General features: G+C 36.0%; 1 protein-coding gene across 1 annotated transcript in view; it reads left to right on the top strand.

Moving 5' to 3' along the window:
- LOC136033354 (sushi, von Willebrand factor type A, EGF and pentraxin domain-containing protein 1-like) overlaps window positions 1-15,437 on the top strand; it is a 306,644-nt gene that overhangs the window by 62,626 nt on the left and 228,581 nt on the right. The window lies entirely within an intron of this gene.

The raw sequence follows: 15,437 nt of genomic DNA, 5'->3' as shown, positions 1-15,437 counted from the left end.
TATCAGTTCAATAGTCTCTTTCGGTGACCTTGGGTCATTGAATTTTTCAGTCACTTTCTCTGTTATATTTTCCAGCAGATCACTTTTTGTCTTCTCCAGCTAAGCTTCAGTTTTAACTAATTGTTCGTAGATCGGGGCGATACTTGAAGAAACCGGGTTAGACCCTAATTTCTTACTTTGAATCCCGACCGGATCCAGAGTCATTAGGGGGGGAACCTAAAATCTTGGAAAACGCGTAGAGTGGAGGATCGGGATGAAACTTGTTGGGAAAAACAAACACAAGTCCTAGATATGTGATTGACATAACCGGAACAGATCCGCTCTATTTGGGGGAGTTGGGGGGAGGGTTGATTCTGAAAATTAGAAAAAATGGGGTATTTTTAACTTACGAAAGAGTGATCGGATCTTAATGAAACGTCATATTTAGAAGGACCTCATAACTCAGATCTCCCATTTTAAATCCCGACCGGATCCAGCGTCATTGGGGGGAGATATCTTGGAAAACACTCAAAGCGGAGAGATTAGGATGAAACTTGGTGGGAAGAATAAGAACATGTCTAAGATACGTGACTGACATAACCAGACTGGATCCGCTCTCTTTGGTGGAGTTAGGGGGGGGGGGGTAATTCGGAAAAATTAGAAAAAATGAGATATTTGTAACTTACAAACGGGTGATCAGATCTTAAAGGAATTTTATATTTAGAAAGATCTTGTGCTTTAGAGCTCTTATTTTAAATCCCTACCAGATCCGGTGACATTGGGGGGGAGTTGGAGGGGGAAACCGGAATTTTTGGAAAACGTGAAAATTGAGGTATCTTTATCTTACGAATGGGTGATCGGATCTTAATGAAATTTGATATATAGAAGGATCTTATGTCTCAGATGCTTCATTTTCAATTTGAATTGGATCCGGGGACATAGGGGGTTGGAGGGGGGAAACAGAAATCTTGGAAAACGCTTGTAGTGGAGAGATCGCGATGAGACTTGATGGGAAAAATAAGCACAAGTTATAGATACGTGATTGACATTATTGGAACGGATCTGTTCACTTTGTAGGAGCTGGAGGGTGTTGATTTGGAAAAATTAAAAAAATTGAAGTATTTTTAACTTAAGAACGGGTGACCGGATCTTAATGAAATTTGATATTTAGAAGGAACTCATGTCTTAGAGCTCTTATTTCAAATCCCGACCAGATCTGTTGACAATTGGGGGGAGTTGGAGGGGAACTCAGAAATCTTGGAAAACGCTTAGAGTAGAGAAATCGGGGGTGAAACTTGGTGGGTAGAATAAGCAAATGTCGTAGATACGTGATTGACGTAACCGTACTGGATCCACTCTCTTTGGGGGAGCTAGGGGGTGGGGTTTAGTGCTTTCGGGAGTTTGGTGCTTCTGGACGTGCTAGGACGATGAAAATTGGTAGGCGTGTTCGAGAGCTGCACAAATTGACTTGATAAAGTCGTTTTCCCCGATTAGACCATCTGGGGGGCTGAAGGGAGAGGAAAATTAGAAAAAATGAGGTATTTATAACTTACGAGTGGGTGATCGGATCTTAATGAATTTTGATATTTAGAAGGACCTCGTGACGCAGAGCTTTTATTTTAAATCCCGACCGGCATTAAGCCTCCGATATTCCTTTTAATCTATTGATTCTTAGAATTTTGCTAGAGCTCAAACCATATAAGCTCTTGGCTCTTCCGGCCTCGTCACAAGTGCCATACGAGCTCTTAGCTCTTGTGTTAAGAGCAAATACTATTTGTAAGTAATGGACAAATTGAAAAACTTAAAAAGACAACTAAACTTCTATAATGGGGTTATTTGATCGTTTTGTAGTTAGTTAGGGAGCGAAATACCTCAAAGGGTGCATTTTAATGCCAAAACAACCCGGCTCTCATTGAAGCTTCTGACAAATATATAATTAGTTCTAAAGGAGAGACAAGGGAGGGTGGAGGTGAAAAACTGATATATAACCCTCAAGGACCGTAACCAAGAATTTTGTTCAAGGAAGGTTAATATTTCGGGGGGGGGGTACAAAAATCTTTAAAAACACATCAAATTGTAAAATTTATATTTATTCCCTTATTATTTCTGGGAGTATTTCTGGTCTACGCTGCTCTTATCATGGTTGCAGCGGGAGCTGCAACCTATTAAACAAGCAAGCCACAGTCCATAGTAACCAAAAGTCAAAAACGCGTTTTGAAAAAACTACCTAGTGAAAAAAGTGCCATCTGACACTGACTCAGAAATGGTAACTATTATTTCGGTTTGACTTAAAAGTAAAAGTTTATTCCAAAAAGAAATTTACGGTGATTTCGAAAAATGTTCTGAAAGCCCTGAAAAATGGAGTCAGATCAAAATGAAAAGTGTACCATTGGAATCGGTGTGGTCGAAAACCTTATGCAGGAAAATTAAAGTCCCCGTCCTTGAACAACAACGAAAATCACTTTTTTGCATCTGTTGCACTGATCTATCTCCCGTTTTTTTTTCAGCAGGCCTAGCGGGCTACCAGAACATCATAGAGAGATGCATAATGGCTCATTCAAAATATATTTCTCATATCTATGTGCTTTTCATAAATTCCGCCATCTGCAAGTGCCATATGGCCCTAAAATGGCACTTTGTGCCATTTCTAAAGGAGTGGGGCTAGTGGGCTACCAAAACATCGTAGACAGATTTTTGTTGCTCATATAAAAGGCGTTGCTTATATTTACATTTTCCCTATAAAAATCACCATCTGAAATTGGGAAATGGCTATTGGTGCCGTATCTCAAGTGGAAAATCTGCGGCTAGTGGGCATCCATAACTTCTTAGAGAGATGATTAACGTCTCATTTGAAAGCTATTGCTCATATCTACGTGCTTTTTCATCAGTTCTACCATCCGTAAGGGCCATATAAAACTAAGAATGGTACTTTTGGTGTCACTTCTTTAGTGGAAAAGCTTGTAAGTGTAAAATGGTACCATTGTAATAGTTATGGTCCAAAATCCTTAACTGGAGATTTAAAAGAATCCTTCCCATATACTCCCCCTCCCACCCCTCTTAGTAAGTCTCATTAGTCCGTTGGGAGAATTCACTATGAACTCTCTAACACGGTCAACCGACTTTGGGGCTCACAAAATGATTTTTAAAATATCGAATGTTCTTAAGAGGAAGAAATTCATAGAAGAACAAATAATTGAATTTCAAAGTTCCAAATGACTATTCCTTGGCGTACCCCTTCCCTTCCTCCTGTTCGTAAAAGTTGAGCTTCGCCAAATATAGTTTAATGCTCTCACTCTTTATAATAGAAGCTTTTCTTAACTTAATGTTTTATAATAGCCAATTACAAATGTATTTGATGAATAAGGTCCAATAACTATGCTTTTGGTGATGACATAGCTTTCCTTGAGAAAGCTATTGAGAAAGGGCTGTAATCTATTGAGAAAGGGCTAAAATCTTTGAGAAAGGGCTGTAAGTTACACAACTTGGTCCTACAAGAACAAATAGACTGAATTCGATCATCAGCCGCTGTAGTTTAGTTACTAGCGAGTTTGGCAAGGGTTCAGTTCCTTAATCATGCATTTTTATTTCAATCATGGTTTTCTGCCTTATATATGATTATTTTTCTGCTAACTTACAATTTTTATTAATTTATCTGTGAATTGTGAAATGTTCCATGCACTGTTTTTTGAACAAATTATGCCCCAGATCCCAACCCCTGGCCACTTAGGGGTTGGAGAGGTGTATGCATATGATTCTGGAACCACACATAGTTGCATCTTCAAAGCAGGTTTACTTCTTGTTATATTTATTTATTCATATTATTTCGTTTTTACTATTTAATAGACAAAATAAAACTATTTGTAATGTCTTTAGAGAAATCATAGCACTAAGAACCAGCAATAGAAATCTTAGCAATTTTTGTTTCTGTGATTTTTTCTGGTTATCAGGTTACGTTCGAACTTTTTCTTGTTTATTGCTATTCCACACATTTATGTCTGATGTTTTTTGGTAATTTTCAGGGGGGACGGGAGAGATATTTTGTGAAATAAGTTAGACATACCAAAATTTTGCTTAGGTTTTGAAAACCTTAAAAATCTTCTTTAGAAAAATAGTTACTCTTTCCTAGCTGTCGAGGTTGCCCACTTTCAAAAATTGTGTACACCATTTTCTGTAGCATGGATTTCTCGGCATTATTTAAAAAACAATCAGAAATTAAATAATTTGTTTCAACTGAAAGTAAGGAGCAACATTAAAACTTAAAACGAGCAGAAATTATTCCGTATATGAGGGTTCTGCTCCCCCCCCCCCTCAAAAAATTAAAAAGATCATTGCATTGTTGCTTCTGCATTAAATCAAACATTTCGTGGTAAAGAACTGTAGTAAGGAGCCCCGGCTCAATAGTAACCGAAACTCTAAAAACCGGAATTTTAATACCAATAGTTGCACCAAGAGGATTGCATTTTTATGCTAATTTTAAATATATAAATTTCATCAAGTTTGGTCATACCTATCAAAAGTTACGATCCTGAGAAAATTTGCCTTATTTTAGAAAATAGAGGGAAACAGCCCTTAAACAACATTGAATCTTAACGAAAATTGCACCATCAAATTCAGCGTATCGGAGAACGCTGTTGTAGAAGTTTCAAGCTCCTATCTACAAAAATGTGGAACTTCGTATATATTTTTTTTTTTGCCAGAAGACAGATCGCGGGTGCGTTTTTTTTTCAGGGTGATCATATCGACCCAGTGGTCTTATAATGTTACGATAGGGCTCATTTTAATGGAAACTAAAAGTTCTAGTGGTCTTTTTAAGGGACCAAAAAAATTGGAGGGCACCTAGGGCCCTCTCACGCTATTTTTTCCCAAAGTCACCAGATCAAAATTCTAAGATAGCCATTTTGTTCAGCATAGTCGATAAAAACCTACTAATTATGTCTTTCGAAACGACTTAATCCCCCACGGTCCCCGGGGGAGGGGCTGAAAGTTACAAACTTTGACCTTTGTTTACATATAGTAAGGGTAATTGGGAAGTGTACAGACGTTTTAGGGTTATTTTTGCATGTTGAGAGGGGGGGTCAGGGGAGAGGTTACGTGGGAGAATCATTTAGGAATTTATCATGAGGGAAGAGAATTTCCATGAAGGGGCTGCAGAATTTTCTAGCATTATTTAAAAAAATAATGAGAAAATAAATAAAAAACAATTTTCATCTGGAAGTAAGGAGCAGCATTAAAACCTAAAAAGAACAGAAATCATTACGTAAATAAGGGTGTTCATCTCCTTCATAATACCTTGCTCTTGACGCTAAAGTTTTTTATTGTTTGAAAAGTAGAGTTGTGAGAAAGAGTCAAAGTTTAGCCTAAAGAGCCAGGCGTTGAGGAGGGGACAACCTTTTTCATATAAGAAATAATTTCTGTTGGTTTTAAGTTTTAATGTCGCTCCTTACCCGCAGTTAAAAAAAACTCGATTTTGTTATTTTTAAATTAGAAACGGGCAAAGATTAGTCTATCTAACATATATCAATAAAGCTAGTACAAATAAACAAAATAATCATATTTCCCTATGGTTGTAGGATTATAGAAAACTAGCGCTTTACGGAAAACACAAAACAATATAGGAGTTTTGGTACAGTAAAGGTAAACGGATTAAGGCCACTTTTTACAGTATACAAATAAAGCATTTTTAGTAATATTAAAGTGTAAAATTACAATTTAAGATTGTTTATTACTCACAATTGGTATTATAGCTGGTGAGACCAAAATGTGACCTGATAAATCAATCCAATATTTCTGTATGCTGTTCAGTGACTTTGCGGCTATTGAAAAAATATTTATTTTTATGCTTATATTTTTAACATAATTTTAATTGTATACTAAAAGTTATTAATATCACAGCTGGTGTAAGACTATGAATAGATTAGTTTGTCGTTGTCAGGCTACGTACTCACTTTTAACTAATAAATCAACATTCTTGTTTTTTATGCTTAGCTTCTGTGTTTTCAGTAAAGCGGTAGTTTTCTGTAATCCTACAAACATAGGGAAATATGATTATTTGGTTTATTTGTACTAGCTTTATTGATGTAGCCTCTGTTAACTTGATTGTGAAGCAATAATTTTTGTCCGTTTTAAGTTTCAACTTTGCTCTTTACTTCCCTCAAAACCTGAAAATGAGAAGAATATATTCTGTTTGTGAGAGACACTGCCCCTTTCTCATCCACATCTCACCTTTATGGTCGCAGAAACATTTGAAGGGTGCTCATTATACCAGAAATTGAGAGTTCCAGTCCTTTTTTTATAAGGTGAAAGTGATTGGAAACCAACCGGCTGCGGTGGGGGGGGGGTATCCGAGAGAGTATTATTGGGGGTGGTGTGTAAACGCTGGCTTCCAAAGGTTTATGGGTTCCTAATGTATCTATTCAAAACTACTCAAAGGATATGGGTATAGCCAGGGGAATTGCCCCAGGCACTGCAGGTTGGGTGGGGTTCCTGCACCGCAAAGGTTTATGGGTTCCTAATGTATCTATTCAAAACTACTCAAAGGATATGGGTATAGCCAGGGGAATTGCCCCAGGCGCCGCAGGTTGGGTGGGGATTGCTGTCACCTTTGATTTAAATTTTAACTTTGATTCAACTTTTTTGCTTATATTTGAGTATGGAAGGGGGAGTTTTATTTCTCGGGGCATTGCCAACCTTTTATTGGCTGTTTATCTATTGATATAATACAATCATGGTTGTAGCGTTGGCTGCAACCTAGTAAATAGCGAACCACAGTTCATAGTGACCAAAAGTTAAAATGTGTTTAAAAAAAAACTACCTAGTGAAAAAAATTGTCATCTAACACTGATTCAGAAATAGTGACTATTATTTTGGTTCGTCTTAAAAATAAAAGTTTATCGCAAAAAGAATATTTATTGTAATTTTGAAAAAAGGTCTGAAACCCCTCGAAAAAGATGTCAGATCAAAATGAAAACCGTACGATTAGAACTAGCATGGCTGATAACCTTTTACAGGGAAATTACAGTCTATAAACAACAAGGAAAATCTTTAAACAACAAGGAACAACAAGTGCTAGTGGGTAGCACTAGCGCTGATGCTTCTGTTTTTTTCTGACGTTTAACGGCGTTTAATGACTCATTTGAAAGCTATTGCTCATATCTACGTGATGTTTATCAATTCTACCATCCGTAAGTGTGATATAGCACTAAAAACAACACTGTTAAGTAGAAAACCATTTATCTATTTAAAACTATTTAAAACGATTTAGCTTGGAAAGTTCGTTTGAAAGAGACTTTAGTTTCTAATCGTTTTTCCGATAGCTGTAAAAATTCCCCCTTCCGTGGAAATTTTTTCCTGGAAATCCAAACATGCTGAAAATAGCCCCCGGACAATTCCCCTGGAAAAATATCTATGTGCCAAATTGAGTTGGCAAAGAGAAAGTAAGAAAAATAAAAAGAATTTCGTTTAAAATTATGTCAAATCTCTCCAATGTAAAATTTACCCCTGAAGTTAGCCCCAAGTAATGTACCTCCCCAGGGAAACTCTATGGAAACCCACCCCAACCACAAAGTTGTCCCTCTCAAAAAAGTGTGTATGTTTCCCTATAACAAATATTATGCGTAAACAATGGCCAAAATTTCATAACTTGCAGGCCTCTCCCCACGGGCTGTTGGAGGGAGGGGGGTCATAATACCCCTAAAGACCTACTTCAACTATGCTGAACAAAATAACTATCTAAAAATTTTGATTGGATGACTTTTAGAAAAAATGGGCCCCTCCCACGTCCATTTTTTCTAACAAATAGCCCCTGAGGGGGGCTAGTTTCTCTCCAATATTTCAGGTCACTTAAAAAAGGCGCTAGAATTTTAATTCCCGTTCAAATGCACTCTCTAACAAGCTTCTATGACCATTATTTCGATACGATCAACTCTGCGAAATATATATATATATATATATATATATATATATATATATATATATATATATATATATATATATATATATATATATATATATATATATATATATATAATATATATATTTATATATATATATATATATATATATATTATATATATATATATATATATATATATATATATATTATATATTATAAAAAATAATAAAAAATAAAACACGCAACCGTTATCTTACTTTGGGCAAAAAAAAGAAAATTCTACATTTTTCTATGTAGGAGCTTGAAACTTATACACTAGGGTTCTCTGGTACGCTAAATCTGATGGTAGGATTTTCATTAAGACTCCTTGTCTTTTATGGGATGTTTAACGTCTTTTTCGAAAATCATGCAATAAAAATAAATGTAATGATTTATGATTAATAATAAATTCTTTATAAATTTATCTATTTGGAACCAGCATGATAAGACAATTCTTTTGATGTGTCTGTTGATATCAAAATCCCTTTTTTTATAGTTTTGGTTACTATTCAGCTGAGTCACTTCTCACTGACAGTACGAACTATTTGATACAGAATCAATTCTAACGAAAAGACGGGGAGAGGTGGAGGTAGAGACTGATGTACAATCCCCAGGGCCGTAACCATGAATTTTTTTTAGATGGGTTGTTTTTCCATGGGGAGGGGGACAACAAACTTTAAAAAACACATCATAATGTGAAATTGAAATTTAATTTCTCTTGATTTCTGGGAATATCTCCATTCTATGCTGTTATTATAAATGTAAAGAGTAGCATTAAACCCCAAAATGAGTATTCCGTATAGGAGGGGGGCTGCCTTTTCCTCAACCTCATGGTTTTAGAAACTTTGGAGAGTGTTTTTTACATTAGATTTGAAAGTTCTAGTTCTTTTTTTATAAGTTGAAAGTGTTTGGAGACCAACCAGCAGTAGGAGGGGGGGAAACTTTGGCTCCCTTTTATTAGATTTTTTATTAGATCTATTAGATCTCCATACAGATTAGCGTCTTTATATTTCTCTATCTGTTAACGAAGCAGTCACGTCAAGCCGTAATAAAACAACCCCCTTAGGAATAGACTTCCGCATGTCAAATTCGACCAGCCTGTTTGTCAAAGTTGCGATAGATAAAGGGTTTTGACAAAATTGGACGTAGCTATTGGAAAAACAAAGGAGACACACAAGACTTTCTTATGTAGTAAAAAAGTCATCTTGGATAAAATCTGTATAAAATAACATATAAAAACTATTAAACTCCGCCTGAGCTTTATTGGCTTTATAAGCCGTAACCTGACTAAAATAAAGTTTGTGGTTTATAAAGAGGCCGTTAAAAAAAAAAAAAAAAAAACAATAAGGGAAGTTTTTGAAGAAATAAGATGATATAAATTAAAATCCGGCTCGCACGTTTAACCTAGATAACCAAGCTGTTTCAAACTATGTTTCATCCATATTTTGATTTATTTCTACCATCTTGAAATAGTCCTTTTTAGAAATGTGAGTGCGTGTTTTTATTTAATTACCAATGGTATTGTTTTGGAAAAATCACGGATCACGGATGCGTGTTTTTTTTCAGGGGTGATCGTATCGACCCAGTGGTCCTACAATGTAACGAGAGTGCTCATTTTAACATAAATTAAAAGTTATAGTGTATTTCTAGGGGACCAAAAAAATTGGAGGATACCTAAGAAAATGCAATCCTTAGTATGTTTTAAACATGTCTGGAAATTCTGATAATTCTGTTCCGAATTTTCTCCCGTTAGTCGAAGGTAAAATCAAGTTTCTTTGTTGAAAGGGGTTACAAATTTGTCACAAATACAAGCCAAAGCTGAGGCTGAACCATTAATTGATCACGTTAGTTAATTAATTTTGTCAAAGTTGAGCTGCTTTTTACTGTTTAGATTGTCACCACTTTCTATTATTGTGTTAGTATAAGAAAACGTAAATCGAACTCATATCATTTACGTGGCTTTTATAACTGACTATTTTTTGTATCAATATTTTTACATCATTTCAAATCTAAGATTTATAGAACTTTAACTCTCACCATATTTTTGGTTAAATTTACGACCATTTCCACTACTTACCTACGACGTGTAAATTTTGAGGTTCCTTTGAATTGATGGTATTTCTTTGTTCGCAAGTTTATCCGAGCAGCCTATTATGCGTCCTAACTCTGGATCTGCCCCAAACCTGTGGGGGGGGGGAGGTTGTTGGGAAACTTGGAGAAAATACAATCCTTAGTATGTTTTAAACATGTCTGGAAATTCTGATAATTCTGTTCCGAATTTTCTCCCCTTAGTCGAAGGTAAAATCAAGTCTCTTTGTTGAAAGGGGTCACAAATTTGTCACAAATACAAGCCAAAGCTGAGGCTGGACCATTAATTGATCACGTTAGTTAATTAATTTTGTCAAAGCTGAACTCCTTTTTACTGTTTAGATTGTCATCACTTTCTATTATTGTGTTAGTATAAGAAAACGTAAATCGAACTCATATCATTTACGTGGCTTTTATAACTGACTATTTTTTGTATCAATATTTTTACATCATTTCAAATCTAAGATTTATAGAACTTTAACTCTCACCATATTTTTGGTTAAATTTACGACCATTTCCACTACTTACATAAGACGTGTAAATTTTGAGGTTCCTTTGAATTGATGGTATTTCTTTGTTCGCAAGTTTATCCGAGCAGCCTGTTATGCGTCCTAACTCTGGATCTGCCCCAAACCTGTGGGGGGGGGAGGTTGTTGGGAAACTTGGAGAAAATACAATCCTTAGTATGTTTTAAACATGTCTGGAAATTCTGATAATTCTGTTCCGAATTTTCTCCCGTTAGTCGAAGGTAAAATCAAGTTTCTTTGTTGAAAGGGGTCACAAATTTGTCACAAATACAAGCCAAAGCTGAGGCTGAACCATTAATTGATCACGTTAGTTAATTAATTTTGTCAAAGTTGAGCTGCTTTTTACTGTTTAGATTGTCATCACTTTCTATTATTGTGTTAGTATAAGAAAACGTAAATCGAATTCATATCATTTACGTGGCTTTTATAACTGACTATTTTTTGTATCAATATTTTTACATCATTTCAAATCTAAGATTTATAGAACTTTAACTCTCACCATATTTTTGGTTAAATTTACGACCATTTCCACTACTTACCTACGACGTGTAAATTTTGAGGTTCCTTTGAATTGATGGTATTTCTTTGTTCGCAAGTTTATCCGAGCAGCCTATTATGCGTCCTAACTCTGGATATGCCCCAAACCTGTGGGGGGGGGAAAGTTTGTTGGGAAACTTGGAGAAAATACAATCCTTAGTATGTTTTAAACATGTCTGGAAATTCTGATAATTCTGTTCCGAATTTTCTCCCGTTAGTCGAAGGTAAAATCAAGTCTCTTTGTTGAAAGGGGTCACAAATTTGTCACAAATACAAGCCAAAGCTGAGGCTGAACCATTAATTGATCACGTTAGTTAATTAATTTTGTCAAAGTTGAACTCCTTTTTACTGTTTAGATTGTCATCACTTTCTATTATTGTGTTAGTATGAGAAAACGTAAATCGAATTCATATCTCTTTTTTTATACTTTCTTCTTGTTGTTCCACTTTCCGTTGCTTTTTTAACGTTGGCTCTGAGCCAAAGAAAGAAAGCAAGGAGTTCTGGCCTTTCTTGGTTTTATTAGCCTGTTATAATCAGATAAAATTGATATAAAATTATATTTTTAATAACTCTACAAAACACATCTAAGTTGAAAGCTGTACAGAGCTGGTTAAAGAATTGAAAGTTTGGCCATCTTACATCGCTGAGCCTACGGACGCGCTAATTCTGAATTAATAATTTACAGAATTACAGAATTAATATTGTTATATTTTTAATAATATGATGTATAATGAGGGTAGGGCGACATCCCTAGTTGCTAGACTTGAGCACGTTTATTTATTTTGTTTTAATTGTTGTGATTTTGTGATGGTGGGAGATGGTGTGGACTTGGATTTGAATTTCGAGGACGAAGTGATAAGTAAAAATAACACAAAGTTATTTAATTGGATCTCTTGTTTTTTTTAAGAAGAGACTCTCTATTTGGTATTTATTTTCGTTTTAACCCCTATGTAACGGGCCATGGAGCCTTGTAGGGGTAGAGAGTTATTGTTGTCCATTTATTTTGATGTTAATAAACTGAACTAAACTGAATGTGTAACAGCCCAGCCGTCACTATCCTGGGTCTACATGGGTATGCACTCTTCATCCTGATAGGGAGGGAGGCCACCAAACGGTTGAAAAACCAAGAAAGCCTGTTCCTTACCTAAGCGTTCAATAGGACATCTTTCTTCATGTGATATCCAAGAAAAGTTACTATTTATCAAATACGTTGCTCGGCAGGGTTGCCAAAACTTTTTGGACTAAAGTGTCAAATTCAGCAAAAAAGGGACACTTTTAGTGTCCTCCTAGAAAATTAGCCAATATACTTTAAAAGTTGACAAAAAAGGCTTTAAATGGTTTTCTCGCAACTCCAGGGCCAGATTTACGTTCTTCTTTTTCAAGGAAAAGCGAAGCGATTCTTCAAATAAGTAAAATCCTATGTAAAACCTCAAATCGCCTAATACGCGAAGAAGAAAAAGAATTCAGTACAATTTTTCGGGTTCTCTCGAACCTTCGGTTGTACTAGTTATTCTTCTCCCGAAAACTCAGTAAAGCCCTGTTTTTATTATGGCGTTTTCCGGCACCAGAGCCAGCTTTGCCGCATTTTGGACGAAAGTTTTCATTTTCGTCGTTTTTGGGAAAAAAAAATTTGAAAGCGCAGTTTTATTTCAGGAACTGCAGAAGATTCTGAATCATTTGTGCTGCGTTTGCGGTGTTACAGGAACGTAAAAAAAAGTTGGAGTACAACTAAGATGAATGACAAATATGTCGTTTAGTTTTTATGTTTTCAGCCAAAATGTCTACTCTGTACGCCGAGAAAACGAAAACGGCGATAAAAACTGTCTTCACTGTGAGCCGCCCCAGCCGTCTCGGCTGGAAAACGCCATAATGAAGGCAGGGCTTAAAAGATTTGCGCCAGCAGACCACAGATACGATGTCTGTCGCTGCCAACACGGCTTAATTGCCCCCTCCGCAATCCCTTGCTCTTTACGCTAAAGCTTTTAATTGTTTTAAAAAACAAAATTGTGGCAAAGAGTCAAACCTTAGCGTAAAGAGCGAGGGATTGCGGAGGGGACAACCCATTTCATATACGGAGTAATTTCTGTTCGTTTTAAGTTTTAATGTCGCTCCTTACTTTCAGTTAAAAACACTAGTTTTTTTATTTAATTTCTGAACGTTTTTGAATTAATGCATGTTTGATTTTGGCTCTCCACACATAAATTATTAAAATGAAATTTGGATATTAATTCCTTTTTTTGGCTAAATGGCTTTCTCTTAGTTTTGATCAGACGATTTTGAGAAATAAGGGGTGGGGAAGGAGGCCTAGTTGCCCTGCAAATTTTCGGTTACATAAAAAGGCAACTATAAATTTTAATTTTTAACGAATGTTTTTATTAGTAAAAAATATACGTAACTTAAGAATTAACTTACGTAACAAACTTTTATATTCTTAAATTTTTATTATGTGTATGAGGGGGTTTGTACCCTCGTTAATACCTCGCTCTTTACACTAAATCGTAAGTTTTGTCCCAATTCTTTAAGAATGACCCCTGAATCAGAAAGGCCGTAGAATAAATAGTTGAAATTACTAAAAATACTATAGCATAAAGAGCGAGGTATTTATCTCCTCCTAAATACCTCGCTCTTTATGCTAAAGTATTTTTAGAACCCCTCATATGCGTAATATTCTCTGTTCGTTTTAAGGTTCAATGTTACTGCTTACTTTCAATTGAAAAAACTTTTCCATGTTTATTTTTTCATTGTTTTTTTTATAGTAATTTTAGAAAATCCTGCGCCCTTTTCATTGAATTGTTGTTCCCCCATGACATATTTCTCCAAGGAAAGATACTCCCACATAGCCCCCTCCCCTCAACCCCACCTCCAAAACCAAAAAAAATCCCCTGAAAATGCCTGTACACTTCCCAATAACCATTATTATATGTAAACACTGGTCGAAGTTTGTACCTTGCAGCCCCTCCCCCAGGGACTGTGGGGGAGTAAGTCATTCCAAAAGACATAGTTATTATGGTTTTTGACTATGCGGAACAAAATGGCTATCTCAAAATTTTGATCCGTTGACTTTGGAGAAAAATGAGCGTGGGAGGGGGCCTAGGTGCCCTCCAATTTTTGGTCACATTAAAGGGGCACTAGAACTTTTCATTTCCGTTAGAATGAGCCCTCTTGCGACATTCTAGGACCACTTGGTCGATACGATGACCCCTGTTTTTGCTATAGGGTTCTCTGATACGCCGAATGCGATGGTGTGATTTTCGTTAAGATTCTATGACTTTTAGGGGATGTTTCCCCCTATTTTCCAAAATAAGGCAAATCTGCTCAGGCTCGTAACTTTTGATGACAATGACTAAATTTGATGAAACTTATATATTTAAAATTAGCATGAAAATCCGATTCTTTTGATGTATATTTTAGCCTCAAAATTCCGTTTTTTAGAGTTTTGTTTACTATTGAGCCGGGTCGCTCCTTACTACAGTTTGTTACCACGAACTGTTTGATTACATGATCTTGACAGTTACCAGAGAATTTTCTAGTGGGTTAGACTGTACCCATATGGGACAGGGTCCACCCTCTCAAATGCATGTGAACCTAAACTGCATATTTACCAAAAGCCTAATGTCTTAATTCAGAAAATCAACTGAGGTTCACCCTCGTCCAAAAAATGATTAAGCGGTATCAGATCAGGATCAGATAGTTTGCTGCTAACTACTACCCTTGCCGCACCTCTGCATAGTCCTGTAAACTACAAGTCATAAAAGACCTTAAGCTTTTACTTACCAGCAGTTATATGCTTGCTTCAGTTTTTTTATCAATTTTTTTTTCCAAACTCTCTTGAGCAAGTCACATGTTTCACCACGTTTGAATTTTCGCGCTTTTTAAAAGGAAAGCAGTGCGGACACGATAAAAAAAATCCCTAAGACGAAAACGAACCTGAAAAGCACAAAGCACAAATTAAAAGCAGTTGCAGTTAAGAAAAAATGAAAATAAATACATATGGCGTCGATTTTGAAAAAATGCCAACAAGTGTCCTTTTTTCAAAAAGTTGTCTTTTTTCAACTAATAGTGGCACGGTGTCACCCAGAGTGAAAAAGTGTCAAAAAAGCACTAAAAGTGTCCCTTTGGCAACCCTGTTGCTCTGTCAGTTTAAAAAATAATACACAAGGCAGAAATAAACAATGCGCACGCGTCAAATAAGCATACAATTGAGTAGTGGGCTCAGGTTTTACCAAGGCTGTCAGCAATGAGTTGCTGCAGACTACCGTAGTGTACTGTAGACAAGCTTTCAGTTGGGTGATGGCGAGATATAAGATTGGCTTTTTTGCCACCTTTACCGTTAATATTACGTCACTCAGACATGCAACATAAATCCCGAGTCCAAA

Source organism: Artemia franciscana, chromosome 11, assembly GCF_032884065.1.
Source record: "Artemia franciscana chromosome 11, ASM3288406v1, whole genome shotgun sequence".
NCBI classification, from domain to species: Eukaryota; Metazoa; Arthropoda; class Branchiopoda; order Anostraca; family Artemiidae; genus Artemia; species Artemia franciscana.
Note: the sequence above shows the minus strand (reverse complement) of the source record. Positions and strands in the feature narration are given on the sequence as shown.